At 41.8% G+C, this 21,289-nt stretch overlaps 1 protein-coding gene across 4 annotated transcripts in view; it reads left to right on the top strand.

Annotated features, from left to right (window-relative positions):
- JADE2 (jade family PHD finger 2) overlaps nucleotides 1-21,289 on the top strand; it is a 350,683-nt gene that overhangs the window by 93,680 nt on the left and 235,714 nt on the right. The gene's annotated exons all lie outside the window — the stretch shown is intronic.

The raw sequence follows: 21,289 nt of genomic DNA, 5'->3' as shown, positions 1-21,289 counted from the left end.
GACCTGCTAACTTAATTACTGTGATCTTCTCATTAGCTCAGGGGAAAGTATTAACAAGGATAAGGCATTCTTATTGGCTTAAAACAGCAAACTGGTGCTTAAAATCATTGTCTTCTTCTGTTAACCATGGTAAGCTGCAAGGAAACATGTGCAGTCATAATTGCTTTGCATCGAAAATGCTTTACACAAGGACATTGCTGCTTGTAAGATTGTACCTAAATCAACAGTTTACCAGATCATCAAGAACTTCACGGAGAGAGACGTTCTATTGCAGTGAAGAATGGTCAAGCAAGTGCCAGGGCTGTCTCTTAAATAGGATTCAGCTACAGGGTCAGGTCATCACCAGTGCAGAGCTTGTTCAGGGATGGTGTCAGGCATGTTTGAAGCAAAGGCTTTTGGAAGATGGCCTGCTGTCAAGAAAGGCTGCAAAGAAGCCACTTATCTCCAAGAAAAACATCAAGTGCAGACTAACATTCTGCAGGACGTATAAGGATTTGACCGCAGAGGACTGGGATAAAGTCATTTTCTCCAAATAAGCTCCCTTCAGAATGTTTAGGACCTAAGGAAAAATGTCTGTAGAAGAAAAGAGTGAGCGCTACCATGACTTCTGTGTCATGCCAACAGTAAGGGTCCATTCACACGTCCGTTTTTTCTTTCCTGATCTGTTCCGTTTTTTCAGGAACAGATCAGGACCAGATCTGGACCCATTCATTTTCAATGGGTCCTGGAAAAAATCGGACAGCACAATGTGTACTGTCCGTTTCCGTTGTTCCGTTCCGCATGTCCGTTTAAATATAAAACATGTCCTATTCTTGTCCTGAAAAATCGGATCCTGGTACAATACAAAGTCAATGGATCCGCAAAAAACGGATGACATTCGGATGTCATTCCGTATGTCATCCGTTTTTTGCGGATTCCGTTCCTGGAAACACATAACAAATTTTTTTTATTTTTATTTTTTCAATTTTTTTTCAAAGAAATCCAAACAACTTTATTTGATTATTGAAATGTATACATGTTTCCGTTTTTTGCGGATCCGCAAAAAACGGATGACATACGGAAACATTTTCAGGAACAACGGATCCGCAAAAAACGGACCGTTTTTCAGGATGAAAAAAAACAGGACGTGTGAATGGACCCTAAAGCATCCTGAGACCATTCATGTGTGAGATTGCTTCTCATCCAAGGGAGTGGGTTCACAAACAATTTTACCTAAGAATAGTATCCAAAAATCCTCCAAGATAAACAGCATCAAACGATCCAGCATTAATTTGGTGATAACATGCATTTTCCAGTATAATGGAGCACCATGTCACAGTGCAAAAGTGATAACTAAGTGGCTTGGTGAGCAAAACATTGTGATAAACTCCAAGTACTGATTAGTCAAGAATGTCAGTGTGAATTACAGAAGTCTTGAAATACAAGGGAAAACACTGTAAATATTGATACTTTGCATAAACCTGATGGTGGGTCAGTGGTTAGCACTGGTGTCTTGCAGGCCTAGGGTCCTGGATTTGAATGTGACCAAGGACAACATCTGCATGGAGTTTTTATGTTCTCCCTGTCTTTGTATGGGTGTCCTCAGGGTGCTCCTGTTTCCTTCCACAAGTCAAAGACATACTGATAATATTTGTAAAGCGCTGTGGAATATGTCAGTGCTATATAAGTGAGTAAAAAAAAAAAAGAAAACTATTTGTCAAAAGTTAAAAAGCATAGAAAATGCTGACAAAAACATCTTAAAGGGATTCTGTCACCAGGATTAACGATATGTAGATATTCATATGTGCCCGTTAGTCTTCATGCAGTGTTTACAATGATCCCTCTGTTTATGCTCTGTGTGCCTGATATTCTTATAAAAAGCTATCTTATTCATATGTAAATCACCTCTGTCAGGAGCCCAAGGGGTTGTCCCACGATCTCCTGGAGCCCAGCACCGCCTACTACTTAATTTATTCACTCCACTATCCCTGACGTCAGTGCTTCTCAGTGCTGTAATCTCACGCAGAGGGGGCCGACGCATGCGCAGTTGACTCGTCAAATCCAGTGCCATTAGTCCGCACGGGCGCAGACTACAGTGTCCACTGCGCCTGCGCGAGACTACGGAGCAGAGATTACATTACTTCAGGATAGTGCAGTGAATAAATTAAGTAGTAGGCGCGGCTGGGCTCCAGGAGATCGTGGGACAACCTCTTGGGCTCCTGACAGAGGTGATTGACATATTAATAAGATCGATTTTTATAAGAATATAAGGCACACAGGTCATAAACAGAGAGATCATTGGAAACACTGCATTAAGACTAATGGGCACATATAAATATCTCCATATCGTTAATCCTGGTGACAGAATCCCTTTAAAAACAACGAAGCAGCAAACTTTGTGAAAAAAGGTCTCAAAACTTTGGGCCACAACTGTACACATAAACAAAGCCATAGTCTTCTCCTAGAGAGGCTCTTCTGGGCATACATTTGATAAATATACAGTTGAAGTCATAACTCCACATACATCTTGCCTACATTCAGCACTTTCCACAATTCCCGACATTTAATCATAGTACACAAGGCCTCTCTTAGGTCACTTAGGATCAATGTTATATATCAAGAATGTGAAATATTAGAATAATACTGGAGATAATTATTTATATAATCTTTTCTTTATTTCAACACATTCCCAGTGGCTCAAAAGTTTAAATACACATGGTTAGCATTTGGTAGCATTACCTTTAAATTGTCTTACTTTGGTAAATTGTTTTGGGCAGCCTTCCACAAACATCTCACAGTAAGGCCTCATGCACACGGCCGTATTCCACGGTCGACAGCGGACCGTGGAAACCCGGCCGGGATTCCTCCTGACCGCATGAGCAACCAACAACGCCGTGCGCTCATGCGGTCAGGAGGAATCCCGGCCGGGTTTCCATGGTCCGCTCTCGGCCGTGTGCATGAGGCCTTAGTTGTAGCAATTCTGTCCCAATTCTCCAGAAAAAACAGTGTAAGGGAACAGTCACACGTCCGTATGTTGACACCGGCAATGTGCGTTCAGCATTTTGCAGATCGCACATCGCCGGCACTCTCATAGAAAATGCCTTTTCTTGTCCGCAATTGCGGACAAGAATAGGACATGTTCTATTTTTTTGTGGATCCGGAAGTGCAGATCCACAAATGCGGATGTGGACAGCACATCCCGGCCCCGTTGAAAATAAATGGGTCCGCAACTGTTCCACAAAATTGCGGAACGGATGCGGACCCGTTTTGTGGATATGTGAATGGACCCTAACTGTGTCAGGTTTGTAGGCCTAACACACTTTTTCAGTTTTACCTAAAAATTGTCTTCTGAGATTGATGTCAGGACGTTGTGATGGCCACTCCATTACCATTTTTTCTTGTTTTTAATCCATTTTGACACAACTGTGCAAGTATGCTTGATGCCATTGCCCATTTGCTTCCAAGATTTACAGAGGTTCTGTCACCACAAAATGCAATGCAATCTGAAAGCATCGTGCTATACAGCAGAAGACGCTGAGCAGATTGATATATAGTTTTGTGGGAAAAGATTCACTAAAACCAGTGACTGACAGCTATCTCTGTATTACACAACAAGGTCTATGGTTAGACAATTCTAACGTTACCGGAATACTCCTCAATACAAGTCAACAACAACAAGAATAGAGTATATAATTCCTTGATTTTGTTTATTGAAATACATTTAAAAAGGTGTACAAGACATAAATTCAGACTGTTTATATGATGAGAATATCCAAAGTTATCCACATCTATGACACCCAATAGCTATGCAATAAAAACTGTGACAACTATAAGTTGATATAATGAAGACATGCTATGTGCCTGACTGTATGGAGTAGTGGGGTGAAAATCCCAACTAAGTTCAACCACACTGATGTCTATCAATGTAACTATGGGTGATAAAGTGGCTAATGCACATAGAAGAACCTCTTCTGAAGTTCGTCCTTACCTATGTTAGGTGGGTGTTATAGATAGGGGTGCCTCTCCTCGACGCGCCTTTCGTCGCCTGTGACTTCCTCCTGAGTTGGGATTTTCACCCCACTACTCCATACAGTCAGGCACATAGCATGTCTTCATTATATCAACTTATGGTTGTCACAGTTTTTATTGCATAGCTATTGGGTGTCATAGATGTGGATAACTTTGGATATTCTCATCATATAAACAGTCTGAATTTCTGTCTTGTACACCTTTTTAAATGAATTTCAATAAACATATATTTTATTCAAGGAATTATATACTCTTTTCTTGTTGTTATTGAGCTATCTCTGTATGTAGACTTATAGACACAGTGCTATCAATCACTGATAACTCCTCCGTCCTGTACTGATATCCGTGACTGACAGCTATCTCGGTATGTACACTTATACACACACAGTGATATCACTGATAGCTCCTCCCTCCTGTACTGATATCAGTGACTGACAGCTATCTCTGTATGTACACTTATACACACACAGTGATATCACTTATAGCTCCTCCCTCCTGTACTGATATCAGTGACTGACCGCTATCTCTGTATGTAGACTTATACACACACAGTGATATCACTTATAGCTCCTCCGTCCTGTACTGATATCAGTGACTGACAGCTATCTCTGTATGTACACTTATACACACACAGTGATATCACTGATAGCTCCTCCCTCCTGTACTGATATCAGTGACTGACAGCTATCTCTGTATGTACACTTATACACACACAGTGATATCACTGATAGCTCCTCCCTCCTGTACTGATATCAGTGACTGACAGCTATCTCTGTATGTACACTTATACACACACACAGTGATATTACTGATAACTCCTCCCTTCTGTACTGATATCAGTGACTGACAGCTATCTCTGTATGTACACTTATACACACACAGTGATATCACTTATAGCTCATCCCTCCTGTACTGATATCAGTGACTGACCGCTATCTCTGTATGTAGACTTATACACACACAGTGATATCACTTATAGCTCCTCCGTCCTGTACTGATATCAGTGACTGACAGCTATCTCTGTATGTACACTTATACACACACAGTGATATCACTGATAGCTCCTCCCTCCTGTACTGATATCAGTGACTGACAGCTATCTCTGTATGTACACTTATACACACACACAGTGATATTACTGATAACTCCTCCCTCTTGTACTGATATCAGTGACTGACAGCTATCTCTGTATGTACACTTACACACACAGTGATATTACTGATAACTCCTCCCTTCTGTACTGATATCAGTGACTGACAGCTATCTCTGTATGTACACTTATACACCCAGTGCTATCACTGATAGCTCCTCCGTCCTGTACTGATATCAGTGACTGACAGCTATCTCTGTATGTACACTTATACACACACAGTGATATTACTGATAACTCCTCCCTTCTGTACTGATATCTGTAACTGACAGCTATTTCTGTGTGGACACTTATACACACAGTGCTATCAGTCGTTGCCGGAACTGCCTGCCAGATCCGGAAATCCGTATGCAAACGGATAGTATTTGTTTCCGGATGCGGATCCATCTGACAAATGCATTGAAAAAACAGATCCGGTATAAAAATTTTTTAAAATTTTTAAAGGTTTGCGCATGCACAGATCTGTTTTTGGATATACAGCTTTTCCGGAACACTTGGTACCGGATCCGGCATTAATACATTTATCATGGCAAAACCACCATTTTATAGCATATTTGTCAGTGCTGTTACACTTATGATATATACCCTGCAATTTTGGAGTTTCTTGCTGCCTTGGCTATATTGTACCACGGAATTGTGTCCTTATTACTTAATAGTATGAATATGTGGACTATTGTGTATACCTAGAACTTTATATTAATAGCCCAAGGAGTTCTGTGTCTTTTTTTATTTTTTTTTCCTAGCATTAGTTCTTCAATAAAGCAGTTTAAGTTAAGAAGGGGCATATCATTTTATGCCTATGTGAACCCATGTTTAAATGTTTAGGCTTATTTGGCATATATACTGGTTGTTTTGCAAATCCATAGAATACTTCCAAAACAGTTGGTGAGACCTCGGTAGGACTAGACAGACATGTAACATATTGATGGATTGTTTCCCTTGACACTTACTTAGTACTTTAATTAGCTCATTGATCCGTCTGATAAACTCCAAAAGCCAAGCATTTAATCATGTGACTGCTATAATAGAGTGTAAAGCAGTATAAGCATTTGATTGATGCACTTCTTACTGTCTTCAGGCTGTTCTCACAGGGTTACAGGCACAATATGTACATTGAGCTGCTGCAGCCCTTAGTTCTACTTGAAGGAATAAAAATAAAAACATTTTTTTTTTTTTTTTTTTTAAATCTTGTTCTGAGTTTTACGGGTAGCAGAAAAGTCCATGATACATTATAAGTAGAGATGAGCGAACTTCTGTTTTAAGTTCGGCGTCTAAAGTTCGGGGGCGGGTTAGCGGAGAATCCCGATCTGGAACCGGATATGGATTCCGACTTCCGTTGTGGTCCGTGGTAGCGGAATCAATAATGGCCGATTATTGATTGCGCTACCACGGACCACAACGGAAGTCGGAATCCATATCCGGTTCCAGATCGGGATTCTCCGCTAACCCGCCCCCGAACTTTAGACGCCGAACTTAAAACAGAAGTTCGCTCATCTCTAATTATAAGGAATGTTAGCATGCCACATGTCCGCCTCTAATGGCTGAGACAGTAGTGGCTCTTCATATGTTTAACAAATAAAAGGGAAGGTCTCTCATAAAGTATGTCTACATTTAATACATTAGTACATTGATCTGTCTTGTGAAATCTGGAGGAAAATACCGTAATTTAGTCACGGAAATGTAGATTGCTGCAATCAGTGTTCAGACACAACTGTAAAGTTTTTCTACGCGTGAGGTCAGTGACCATATTGACATGTTCTGTTTGTCAATGAAACTAAGGCTACTTTCACACTAGCGTTTTTTCTGGATCCGTCATGGATCTTCTGTTAAAATAATACAACCGCATGCATCTGTCATAAACGGATCTGGTTGTATTATGTCTTCTATAGCAATGACTGATCGTCTTGAACACCATTGAAAGTCAATGGGGGACGGATCCATTTTCTATTGTGCCAGATTGTGTCAGAGAAAACTGATCCGTCCCCATTGGCTTACATTGTGTGCCAGGACAGATCCGTTTGGCTCTGCTTCGTCAGACGAACAGAAAAATGCTGCAGGCAGCGTTTTGGTGTCCATCTCCAGAGCGGAATGGTAACTGATCGGAGGCAAACTGATGCATTCTGAGGGGATCCTTTTCCATTCAGAATGCATTAGGGCAAAACTGATCTGTTTTGGATCTCAAAAACGGACAGCCAAAACGTGAGTGTGAAAGTAGCCTTACATGCTCCTTCTGACCCCTACTGAAAGATCTTTATCACCTAATGAAAGTCGAACTTTGAATTTGCCATAACGTTGCTTAGAAGATCTTTCAGGAGAGGTCAGGGAAGGACTGGAGACCCGACCGTTCACAGTCCGTCTGCAGGATGTGCCCGTGAAAGGCTTTATTGCATTGGTAATCGCACAAGAACATCACCCAGCACTCGAAAATAAAACCATGATTTCTTTATTCCATGTTGAGTGGCATATTGCATACGGATTATGCCATGAGTAAGAACTGTTGTTCGAAGCGCGTTTGTAATATGCCACTGGAGTGATTTTAATTGACATGGATTAAAGAAATCATGATTTTTGAGTGCTGGATGAATTTCTTGGATTTACTTGTTGGCCTGGCTGGCGTAAGTCCTTCATTTGGCCATTGGTAAATGCACACCTGCATTTGGACAGTGACACCATTTCCATAGTTCAGCCTATGTACTACTCAACCACACACATGCTCAAGTCCTCTAAGGAGACTAAAAATTACAGTAACTTGTTTTTTTTTAAGTTAAAAAAATATATACAATAAGCACTAAAATATAAAAAAAATCAATCCACCCTTTCCCCCAATTTTTAAATACAGAAATAAACATAATTGGTATAGTTATATCTAAAAATGCCTGAACTATTAAAATATAAGAATTTTTATCCTGCACTGTGAATACAGAAAAAAAATAAAAACGTGCAATTCATTAATCTTTTGGTCACTTGCCAAAAAAAGATTGAAAGTGATTTGAAAATGATACCAGTAAAAACTACACCTTACCCGGCAAACCAAAAAACTGGGAAACATGCAAAATTTGTGATGGAGGTCCCTAATGTAAGGTCTGCTGCACATGTAAACCTCTTCCCACCTTTTTAAAGGTTTACTTGCACAACCGCTATCTGCCCAGGAAAAACGGTCCGTTTGCATTTCACAGGCCGACCACGGCTCCCCTCATTCAAACTGACTACATCATATCTGATGGTGGGTCTATTGTACTGTACTCACATGATGATGTACAATAGACCTGCGATCAGATTTGAAATGCATCATAAAATGACTATAATACAGTCAGTTCGGGTCAGGAGAGCCACGGCTGACACCAGTGCAGTTTCCAGGTAAAATTTCTCTAAGGGCGAGTGTCAAAAAAACTCCCCCCCAGCCCCTGGAATGGAGCCTAACCCCTACACAGTGTAGAGGTATACTGTACATTGTGTGGCACAGTGTATGTTATGTATGCTATGTGTGTATTACATAAACATATTTCACATGAAAACTTACAATTACTTGGCTTGGCCCTTGGGGATCTCGGACGCCACTTCAACACTTTGGCCGGGGGCTCGGCGGAGCTGATGTGTTTTATCCTAATGAGAAAGATTTCATAATAAGGATTAAGGGGAGAAGGGATAGCAGAGCAGGGAGAGGCTGGTGCTGCTACTAGGGGGTCATACCATGGGGGAGTAATAAAGCCCACCATAATGCCCCCCCCCCGTAGTAATAATTCTCCTTATAAAGTGCAAAACATACCCCCTTGTAATGCCCCCAGTTGAGCTAATGTTCCCATAATGTGCCAATATAAAATACGCCTTCTCAGTGTCCCCGTAGATGACCCCATAGTGCTCCTCTCCCCCCTTCCCCATAGTACCCACCATAATGTGTCCCAGTATAAAATACCCCTATACAGAGCCCCCATATAAAATACCCCTTCTTTTTAGCCTCTGTAGATGTCCCTATAGTGCCACCCAATATTGTGCCAGTAATAAGTGCCCCAATAGATGCCCCCCAATCCTGTACCAGTAAGATGTGCCCCCATATCATGTGCCAGTAAGATGTGCCCCCCTAGATGCCCCCCAATCATGTGCCAGTAATAAGAGCCCCCCACCATCATGTGCCAGTAGCCTGAGTGCCCCCTATCATGTACCAGTAGCCCCCCTATCATGTACCAGTAGCCCCCCTATCATGTACCAGTAGCCCCCCTATCATGTTCCAGTAGCCCCCCTATCATGTTCCAGTAGCCCCCCTATCATGTGCCAGTAGCCCCCTATCATGTGCCAGTAGCCCCCCTTATGTGCCAGTAGCCTCCTTATGTCTGTTCCAGCAGCCCTCCTTATGTCTGTGCCAGAAGCCCCCCTTATGTGCCAGTAGCCCCCCTTATGTGCCAGCAGCTCCCCTTATGTCTGTGCCAGCAGCCCCCTTATGTCTGTGCCAGAAGCCCCCCTTATGTCTGTGCCAGAAGCCCCCCTTATGTGCCAGTAGCCAGTATCCCCCCTTATGTCTGTGCCAGAAGCCCCCCTTATGTGCCAGCAGCCCCCCTTATGTGCCAGTAGCCATTAGCCCCCCTTATGTGCCCGTAGCCAGTATCCCCCTTATGTGCCAGCAGCCCCCTTATGTCTGTGCCAGCCCAGCAGCCCCCCTTATGTCTGTGCCAGCCCAGCAGCCCCCCTTATGTCTGTGCCAGCCCAGCAGCCCCCCTTATGTCTGTGCCAGCCCAGCAGCCCCCCTTATGTGCCAGGATTGTCATTTTTACATATAAAAAATAAACCTATACTTACCTCCTCCAGGATGCGATGCAGGTCTCTTCCGGCCTGTGTCCCTCGCTGGCTCAGGCGGCGCGATGACGTCATTGCGCCGCCTGCACCAGCCTCTGATAGGGTGCCGGCCTAGTGCTGGCAGCCTATCAGAGGAACAGGGAGGGGACACACCTCTCCCTGCCCTGCCGCATTACAGACATTTGTATTGCTGTCCCAAGGACGGCGATACAGATGAGATGACTTTGGAGATGAGTGAACGCTTCCACAATGGAAGCGCAGCGCTCATCTCCTGCTGTGCCCTGCCGGCGCCCCCCTTCTGGCAGCGCCCCCGGCGGCTGCCCGCCCCGCCCGCCCCAAGAAACAGCCCTGGCCGACACACAGACCGATCATGGGAATCAGCCCTCAATCTTAATGAAACCTGAGATGTCTTCTTTGTTTACAGAGGTGCAATAATACATTTGCTTTCTGCTTTGTGTTAACACTGTGTGAGGGCTTAGGTCGCTTTCACACAGTCAGTGTTTGGCCAGTGTTTGATCAGTGATTTCCATCAGTAATTGTGAGCCAAGGCCAGGAGTGAAGTCTACATATAGATAAGGTTAGTGCAACGATTTACACTTGTTTTGTGTCCTTCGTGGCTTAACCACGGATCCTTTGACTTTAATGTGTTTATTCGCACATCAGTGGTTTTTCACCAAATGTGGGTCAGTGGAAATACAATGAAGACCTACACTACTTCGGTCTGTGATTTGGACCAAAAATGCCTATTGAATTCTATGGGTTTGTGAAAACCATTGACAGAACACTAATGGCATCAGTGTTCTTTCAGTAATTTGACCTTTGACATGAACCAACAACGGGCCCTTCATAGACTGACCGCCTTGTCATCGCTGACACAGACTTGTGAATAATGCCTGATCCTTAAGAAGTATGTATTTCTGTAAGTGTTTTCATACAAACTAGTCCTGGCCTGAATTACTGTAATTATACACTGTATAAACTAAATATAGGGGCACCCACACATTACATCAACAGGAGCTTTTATGACATCCCATTCTCAATTCATAGGCATTAATATGGAGCTACAAAAGCTTCCATTCTTCTGGAAAAGCTTTCTACCATGTTTTGAGAGTGTGTGGGGGCGAAGTTTTGTCCATTGATCAAGAATAGCGTTTGTGAGGTCAGACACTGTGGATGAGGGGGCCTGGCTCGTAATCTCCATATTGCTTGTTACTAAAAGTGTTCGCTATGTGGGGCAGTCAAGTTCTTCAACACCAAACTCGCCTAACTATGCCCATACACATGGTACAGTGCACTCAGACATGTTTTTTTTCTCCAGGCGTTTCCCAAACCCAGATAGAGAAGTGTGATTTATGGCTCCACATAATACATTTCCAGTGCATCAGAGTCCAGTGAGGACCTGCTTCACATCCGGCTATCTGATGCTTGTTATTGTGCTTGATGATGTAAGGCTAGCACGCAGCTGCTTGGCAGTTGAAACCCATACCATGAAGCTCCTGGCACACTGTCTCTGTTTTTGTGCTGATGTTAATTGGAAATCTGCAGTTACTGAGTGTTAGGCCTCATGCACACGACTGTGTCTATTTTGAGGTCTGCATTTTGCAGAACAGAGCGTCCATCCCACAATAGAGCAGTCCTATCCTTGTCTGTGATACGGACAAGAATAGGACATGTTCTATTTTTTTATTTTTATTTTCTGCGGGGCCACAGAACGGACGTGTGGATACAGACAGCTGTCCGCATCTTTTTGTGGCCTCGTTGAAGTGAATGGCTCCACATCCGACCCACAAAAAATGCGGCTTGGATGCAGACCCAAACCATGGACGTGTGCATGAGGCCTTAATGGATTTTATGTATGCACTTTGCGCCTCAACACTGCTCTGTAACTTCACTTGGTCTTCACTTTGTGGCTGTGCTTCCTAAGTACTTCCACTTTGCAAAAATCACTCACAGTTGATGATGAAAGTAATTTCACAACCTGACTTGTTGCAAAGGCAGACTTCATGGTTAGGTGCTTGATTGAGTAAATTCAGTTAGTGCTCATTCAGATGACCGCAAATTACCGATCTGCAAAACACGGATACCGGCTGTGTGTCAGCCCTATGATAGAAATGCCTATTGTCTGCAATAACGGACAAGAATAGGACATGTTCTATCTTTTGTGCAGGGCCACGGAACGGAAGTATGTGTGGCCCCATTGAAATGAATTGTGAAGTGGATACTATCACTGATATAAGGTTATCTAAACGAGTCCTTAATAACAGATTTGTTCATCTGACTACAGCGATTTAAGGATTGTCCCACAAATTGTAGTCTACAGCTTTCAAAATGGCACCTGGATCTGAATATTCCTGCAATTGCATACAGTGCTACCCATAATTATTGCATACAGTGCTGCCCATAATTATTCAAACCCCTGGCAAATTTTTACTTAAAGTTACTTTTATTCAACCAGCAAGTCATTTTTCGACGGGAAATGACATAGGTGTCTCCCAAAAGATGATAAGACGATGTACATGAGGCATTATTGTAAGGGGGAAAAAAATCTCAGCTTTTTTTACATTTGAGCAAAAAATACAAGATGTTCCGCACTGTGGAAAATCTCGGAGGACGTGGTCGGAAGCCAAAGGTGACACCTGTGCTGGTCAGGAGGATAGTTAGTAAGGTGAAAAAGAATCCAAAGATCACCACCAAGGCCATCCTGGTGAATCTGGGCTCTGCTGGTGGCAATGTCTCAAGGCAAACAATCCAATGGACACTGCACAATGCAGACCAAGGAGGACGCCACTTCTCCAGATGAAGCACACAAAAGCTTGCTTGGCCTTTGCAAAAGCTCATCTAGACAAAGAAGAAGACTTTTGGTCTTCTGTGTTATGGTCAGATAAAACAAAAAATAAATTTTTGGGTCACAATGATGTTTCCTTCATTTGGCATAAAAAAGGAGAAGCCTTCAACCCAAAGAACACCATCCCCACTGTCAAACATGGTGGTGGGAACCTACTGCTTTGGGGGTGTTTTTCAGCCAATGGACCAGGGAACCTAATCACAGTAAACAGCACCATGAAAAAAGAGCACATGAGGATTCTCAACGACAACATTAGGCAGTCTGCAGAGAAACTTGGCCTTGGGCATCAGTGGACATTTCAGCATGACAATGACCCAAAACACACAGCAAAAGTGGTGAAGAAATGGTTAGAAGACAACAACATTAACGTTTTGGAGTGGCCCAGCCAGAGTCCAGACTTGAATCCAATTGAGAATCTGTGGAGGGAGCTAAAGATCGGGGTGATGGCAAGAAGACCCTCCAACCTGGAAGATTTGGAGCTCATTGCTAAAGATGAATGGGCAAAAATACCTGTGGAGACATGCAAAAAGCGGGTCTGCAATTATAGGAAGCGTTTGCTGTAATAGCCAATAAAGGCTTTTCTATTGATTATTGAGAAGGGTATGAATAATTTTGGACAGGACAATTTTTGCTCAAATGTAAATAAAAGCTGAGAAATGTTTTTTTCCCAAAAATAATGCCACTTGTACATAGTCTTATTATCTTTTGGGAGACACGTATATCATTTCCCGTCAAAAAAAATTCTTGCTGGTTGAATAAAAGTAACTTTAATTTGCCAGGGGTAGAAATAATTATGGGCGGCACTGTATAATTAAAAAAGTATTCACTGAGTTATTCAATTAAATCTATCTGTATAGCGCCACCTGCTGTTTGCTCCTTTCCTAATGTCTTTGTCCTGCTCACTGAGATGGAACCACATGCTCAGTTCTATCCTTCAGCATGCCCTCTGAGAAAGGACACGTCCCCCTGAGCTGCCAGCTTGAAATAAATCTAGCAGAATAATTGGAGCAATGAGGAGATCTCTGGATCATGTGAGGAACAGGGTTGGTTCTAGCTTTGTTAGAAAGAGATTGGCATGTACTATATGATGTGTTTTCATTTTATACATTAGTCATGGGATAACCCTTTTAAGATGTCTGTCCGAATACATTTGTCCATATAGTGTATGTTGGCCATTTGGCTTTGGTTTCCTAGAAGTGTGTTTTTTATAGTAACCTAGATAGCATATTTCTAAAGTAATATCTGCTTCTGCAGTAATATCATTTTCCTTTTACTATTTGCAAAGCTTGAAGACATTTTCATTGTAAGAGGAAAATGGTTTGACTGAAACCACACCACTGTTATTTTAGAGTAATCAAATTAATGCTATCTATGACATTAATGTAATAATTATTGATAATTTTACCTTGACACTGGCCCATATCCTGCTGTTTTCTGTTTTCCTTGGATCCATATCCTCACCACACTTCCCTGTGGATGGTGACCTAAGCAGCCACAATTATATGCCGGTATTTTGCTGATTTGCTGCTGTGTTTTCAGTATAATAACTGTATTTAGTATTGTGTAACGTCATCATAAATACTTGGTACCCACACACCGTATAATCCTGGGGTGCCAGTAGAGGATGTGTCAAGGTCTCAACTGCAGAAGATGATCAACAGCACTCCTTTAACCCTTTCAGTGCCACTGCTGTACATTTACGGCGGTAATGCTGTGTTTAAAAATGGCACGCCACCAACTTTCTTCTGTTTTTATAGGGCATCTGTCAGCAGATTTGTACATATGAAACTGGCTGACCTGTTAGATGTGCACTTGACAGCTGAAGGCATCTGTGTTGGTCCCATGTTCATATGTGCCCGCATTGCTGGGAAAAATTTTGTTTTTATATATGCTAATTAGCCTCTAGGAGCAACGGGGGCATTGCCATTTCTCTTAGAGGCTCTCCTCTCTCTCCAGGGCTAATGACTGTAATTGCCAGCTGTAGAAATTTAACCCCTTATCTGAGGCAGCTTTCACAGGGAGCGCTGTGCTTCCTTGGCCCAAATGGCTTCTCTGCACTGAGATGAAGGAAGCCCTTTATTTGTGGTAATTGCGTAGGGCCCTTTGAAGAGTTCCAGGCTATTACAGCTGTAGTTCTTATGGAGGCCAGCAGGTGGCATGGCTCAATAAGAAAATATTAAATCCGCCATGTACTGCAGTGCTAATTCATTGCAGTGTAAGGGAGAAGCGATCTGAAGAGTGCATATTTAAAGGGAGTCTGTGAACTAATTTTACCCTATATAACTAAGAGCACTGCCCCATAGAAGATTGCATACACATCTCAAGCATACCTTTGTGCACTTTGTGCCTTTATTTCATGTCCAGGAAAAGCACTTTTATTCTGCTGGAAAACCGCTCCCAAGTGCCTAGCTGAGAGTGAAAGTAAAAACTTTCACTCCCCTCACTTGAATTCTAACAGCTATATCTTCTGATATAGTGGATATAATGCTGTGTTGTTTGAAAGGTTGGAATGCCAGCGTTCAAACAAGGTCAGGCCCGTATTTCTAGCTGCTACCAATCCCGAGATATGAGCAGCTAAAGCAGCCCTCCCCTCTTCAGTCTGGTTTGCTTTGGGCACTTGGAGCAGCAGATCTGGGCACTTGGGAGCTGTTTTCCAGCAGAATAAAAGTGCTTTTACCTGGCAGGTAATACAGACACATAGTACACACAGGTATGCTTGGGATGTGTATACAATCTTCTATGGGGCAGTGCTCTTAGTTATATTGGTGAAAAACAGGTGACAGACACCCTTTAAAAAAAGTGACAGACTCCACTTAAAAAAAAAGTTTTAAAACATATAAACAAAAAAAACCTTCCCGCATAATAAAAATAAATAACAATAATTGTACCTTACAGTGAATGCCATAACAAAAGAAAATCAAAATGTCTGATTTGCTATTTTTGTTGATTTATTTCTCCCCAAAAAATGAAATAAAATGTGATAAAAAGGCACACAAACGTTGCCTTTACAGAACGTTACTGTCATGGATGAGGTATAGGAGGAAACGCCACACTGACAACCAGTAGGGAAAGGAAAAGCCACTAGGCCTCAACGCAAGGGAAAGGAATAGGTCACCTCCTAGAGAACCCTACTCCTTGAAGGTAGAAATGCCCATATCCTGGAGACCCTAAAGAGCCCTATGGATATTGGCAGGGCTGAGACAACCTGTTCCTTCCCAGATGAAGAAACAAGCGTCTCCCTGGGGCCTAGTAACAACCAAAAAGGAAGGCAAAACAAAACACAAATGTGACACTTAACTTCTGTAGTGAGATGGACAAGCAGGAACTCCAGAGAGGACCACACCAGCTGTTCCAAAACCAAATGAAGCTATCTTACCGCACAGTCAGAAGGGTGGGGTAAGACTAAATAGGGTAGAAGTAATGACTACTAAGCTACACCTGAAACATGGGGTGTGGTCATTAACAACAACAACAACAACAACACTGAATCAAGAGTACTCAAAGAGTCTCCGGCAGTCTCCTTGTTCTTCTGACATCTGTCATGGGAGGGACCGTGACATCTACACTGTTCAGTACTGCTCTGCGCTGAAGAGTGAAGACAGGAAACTCATGGCCAAAAGTCAACTTCAGGGGCAGTTTTGTCATGAAAAAGTGCAAAAATCAGTAAATAATGCATATTGAAAAGATAATTAGTATCACTTGCGGGGCACTTTTAATGAAATGAAACGACAGTTACAGTTTAATTTCAGGCTTGATAAAAAATAGGCATCATTCCCACAACAAAACTTGAGACCTGTAGATGTGTGTCATTGAGGGCTAATGTGTTAGGATTGTTGTGCTGTGATCTCTCCTTTTTGTTTCCTATTCTGTGTACGGTATATCTTGGTACTGATTGATGTCCTGCCTGAATTATAATGTGTAAGATGAATAATATGATGTTAGACTATATGTTATAGAAAAACCTCACCGGTGTTGTGTATATTATGTTATAATTACTACCCCGGTGAATTCTGATAATTGATTATAACACAATTTATTGTTCAGGTATGCTACATACAAATAAGCCTTTGGCCCTGTAGATTCTTTGTAAGTCAAAAAAATGTGGTGACACAAATTAAATGGTATTAAAATAGTTATATATACGTTTTCCACTGGCCTGATAGAATTATCATTAGATGAAAACCTTCAGTATGAAAAACAAGATGTAATAGATACCTACAGAAAAGGTCACCTTAGACAGGATAATTTAGCAGGCAATTATCGGGAAGGAAGTGTTCCTTCCCTGCAATCGTCTGTAGCAATCTCCCCCCCACAGTATGGGGAGTAGCCATCACTAATGCCTTCACTCTTCCCCAAACAAACTTGTTCTTTGCCAGCAGCAGAAGGTGATTAGACGGCACGATCTGCTGCTGACAAACAACGATTTAGTTGACTACACAGACGATTCAATTACCCGACAAACAAGCGTTTTACTTGCTAATCAGGTGATCAGCGCCATCTTTATACCAGATAATTGCTAACGAACGTACCTATGTGCGCTCTTTAGCGATTATCTGGTGGTTTCTTGGCCTGTGTAAAGGGCACTTAGGTGATGCTTTGAACCCAGGGTTGGACATTTTAGGCTGAGCCAACAAAGAGCTTGTTTGATGGACTTTACAGTGAGCTGCAGAGAGCAGCTTGCAATGTTTGAAATACTTGCAACCTGCAGAGGAAAAACGATTGACCGTTTTTAATTGATCAATTACAAAAGTTCGTATAAGTCTAATAGATCCGTTTTCGCAGTTGCAGTATGTTGCAGATAGAAGTGAACATTTTCTGTATAGATAATAATAGGTATTAGAAAGTGATTCTTTGAGGCTATGGTGGGTCAATTCTATAGACCAGAACTGGTGGCTAACAAGTTGTAGCTATTGGTTTGTGGTATTTAACCAGTGATCCCTTGATCTTTTCTATTTTATATGCTGTTTATGATGCCAGTTATATCTTACAGCTCAGGATATGTACAGAGTGCATTAAAGTAAATGTATAAATACAACGGGTATTGGCAGCACAGTTGAGCCAGAAATTATTACTTAAGTAATTACATGCGAAATGGTGAGGATTAGTCACAGAGGATATTACTGAGGATTATGAAGCAAATAAACTAATTAATGCAATTAGTCAGCACAGTAAAAATTATACAGACTGTTGAAAGCAGTATCACAGAATGTGTGATTTTGTATTTTTAGCTGAAATTCATGTATTATAATTTTTTTTTGGAAAGCCTACAAGAATATATCTTCAGACTTGCTCCAATCTGTTTGAGATTGTATATTTAGTTTTGTGGTCTCATTTAGAATTACTTTAAGAAGCTTATGGCCAACTTGTGTATTTTTTTCAATGTTTTTTAGGAAAGACTTGTTGCTCCTAGACCCACCTGTTGCACCTTTTGGACAGGAGAGTTGGTGGATGCCCAGAACCTCTATGTATCCCTTGATTGATTTTTATTATTTGGGCAGATACTTATAATCTGTTTATTGAATATTTAAATGTAAAATTTATAGTAAATTATGGATTCCACATCCCCATGAATGTGGAATCCTTGTGTTTAAATATCCCATATGATGACAGATTACCTAATTACCAAGTGTACCTAGAGGCTAATGGGATTGTCGTAAAATCTGTGCTGCAACTCACTAAATTTCCCACAATTTTCTCTTTTGGCAATGAAATATGTCTACAACACACTAAAACAGCCATGGGTAGTAAAATGGCACTGCAATATGCAAGCCTTTTCAAGGCAAAACTGAAAAATGACCTATTGTTATCCTGCCCCATCAAACCTATGGCCTCTTCAGTTTAATTGATAACATCCTAATTATCTGGTCTGACTCTGAACATGAAAGAAAAAAATTCCATGAATGATTCAATAAATTTCATACCGCCATAAGCCTGATCTTTAACTATCCAAATACAGAAATCAGCTTTCTGGGCAACACCATAAAACTTCATAACAGCTCAAAACAGACATCCCTGTATCTGAAACCTATTGATCGGCCCACATATCTCAGCTTCCACCCCAAACACATTAAAAAGTCTATCATCTATAGTCAAGCCATCAGATATCTGTTCCAGTCCATCAGACAGGGATGAGCATATTAGCAACATCTGAAAAGGACATTTTTACACCAGGGCTATTTCAACTGATGAGCAAATCACAATAGCCACCCACCAGGATACCCAGAAGTCAACTTCTCCAATACAAGGAAAAGTAAGAGAACCAGTGTGTACCTCTGACCTACAACCAACAACTAGAGGTACTGAGGAAAACTGCCCAAAAAATTACACCATGCCCTACAAAAGGATTACTGGCTAAAACAATTTCCCAGATCCTCCCGTGCCATATGACTCCCAGCCTCCAAATCTTCGAAATTTTCTGATCAGGGGTTCGTTGCCCTTTACAATACAAAAAAGAATGCATCTGTAATGTAAAGAGATGCAAAACCTGTTCCCATGTAATGACAACAGACAAGATCTGGATTTCCAACAAATTGCAGGACTATAAGAGCCATGGGATTCTCTGCACTAATTGTCCTATTGGGGGTCTCTATGTGGAAGAAAAAGGACAGAAGCAAGGATGAGGTCCCACCACCACACAATTAAAGAGAAAAAGTTAAATTTTCCTGTGGCTAAGCACTTCTGTAGGCCAGGACACAATAAAAAAAAGACATGAAAGTAGTCATATTATTAAAAGGCAGACAGAAAAATTTGGGAATACAAATTTATAACACTACTTGACACATTGAAAACGGGACTGAATGTTTCCCAGGGATTTATGGCATACTACAAAATCTATAGAGTCTGCTATAAACATAGTGGGGACACCGGTCTCTGATTTATCATCTAATTAGAGACCATAAAACTTTCACACTGCTTATCTATAAGATAATTAAGGACTCCTTCTCAAGATCTTTTTTTTATTTTTTATATGCTGTTGTTTTTTTAATTTATTTTATTTCTCTTCATAAAAGCACCTCATTTTTCTACTGGTTAACACGGTACTGCATATTTTCCTTTTTCTTGTGCCCTCACGTAACCACAGCTCCTAACACTTCCTGTGAGGAAGGTCAGAATGACCTAGATGGCAGGCAGGTCGCCAAAGTGACCATTCTGCTTCTCTTCGTCCAATGACGCACCCCCTCTATCAACTGGGAAAAATGTCTTCTAGTGTGTCGTAGAGGCATCTTTCAACAAGAGGTACACTACACAAAAGTAACCACTTAGAGCCTTTTTTATAGAACAGCAAGGAAAGCACTTTTGTGGCAAGACCCAGTGTCTAATCTGACCACACCTGTAATCATTTACATATCTGTCATAACTGCATTCAGAGTTTTGCAGCAATCTGACATTTCTACCTGGGTGCATTATTTTTTTGTTACTGAATGTAGTTCTTTTTTCTGACGGCCCAAAAAAATAAAAAACCCCCATAATATCTTCTTCTTTGTCAGAAGATGTGCATAAATATACATATATACGCAGAATGTAATAAAATAGTGTGTGCTGAAATGGAGGATGGCGTCAGTATTCTCTGGCAGACTAGTTGCTTCAGGTGCACTGCCTAACAACCACACTCTTTTCAGAAGTTTTGGACAGGATATCCCTAGCAACCAGTTTTTGTTACAGATTACTCTTGTCTTTAGCTGAAGGCAGAAAGATCAGCACTAAGAGGACAACATACCTGTGAGGCAGTGACAGGCCTCATATACAAAGGAAGGTATGTGTCTCCGAGAATGGTACTGGAAGCGTATATAAGGGGATGCACCTAAGACTTGCTGCCAAGGTACCCGGCCTTGGTAGAATGGAAGCCACTAGCTAGAGTGTCCACTCAGATAGATGGGGGACATTGTTGCTACATAGTATAGCTGGTATCAGCTAATCCGAGCCTGGCTTTTACTGGAAGTAAGCAAAGAGCTGTGTGGGTGCTTACTCCCCACGATCCACTCCTGGGTTTATACGTGGCTTATGTCCACGATTGTGTTTTAAAAGTGAGCAGCAGGAAGCAGGGTGTGTCTGAGTGAGAGGCTGCAGATCACACACTGCAAGGCACGTGTGAAGGAAACACTGGACTGTGGACTGATTACCTGACCCGGCTGCGATACGGTTGCAACTGAACTGTAAGTTGGCTGGAACAGCAATAAATAGTGTTGAAGAGACTTTGTTGTGTCCCTGCCTTTCTTCAAAACTAGTCATACGAGCCCACAACATTGCAATACCATTCTTTCCCATTGGGGCAGACATCTTTGTGAACCGGTTATTGAGGCAAGAACAGATATGCAATGTATGGAACTTGTGCAGCTACACAGGGGGCCTCTGCCACTCTGAAAGCAGTAAGTAGCACCCTGCCGCCTATTAGATTGCATATAAGGGACTGAGCTAAGCTAATGGCTAGAGATGTAAGGGGCCCCATATACTGTTCTTGCAAAGGACCCTGCAGCTGGATGTGTCTGCTCCTGTGGAGT

The sequence above is a fragment of the Bufo gargarizans genome, chromosome 2 (genome assembly GCF_014858855.1).
Source record: "Bufo gargarizans isolate SCDJY-AF-19 chromosome 2, ASM1485885v1, whole genome shotgun sequence".
NCBI lineage: Eukaryota > Metazoa > Chordata > Amphibia > Anura > Bufonidae > Bufo > Bufo gargarizans.
This window is presented reverse-complemented; position numbering and strand designations above follow the sequence as displayed.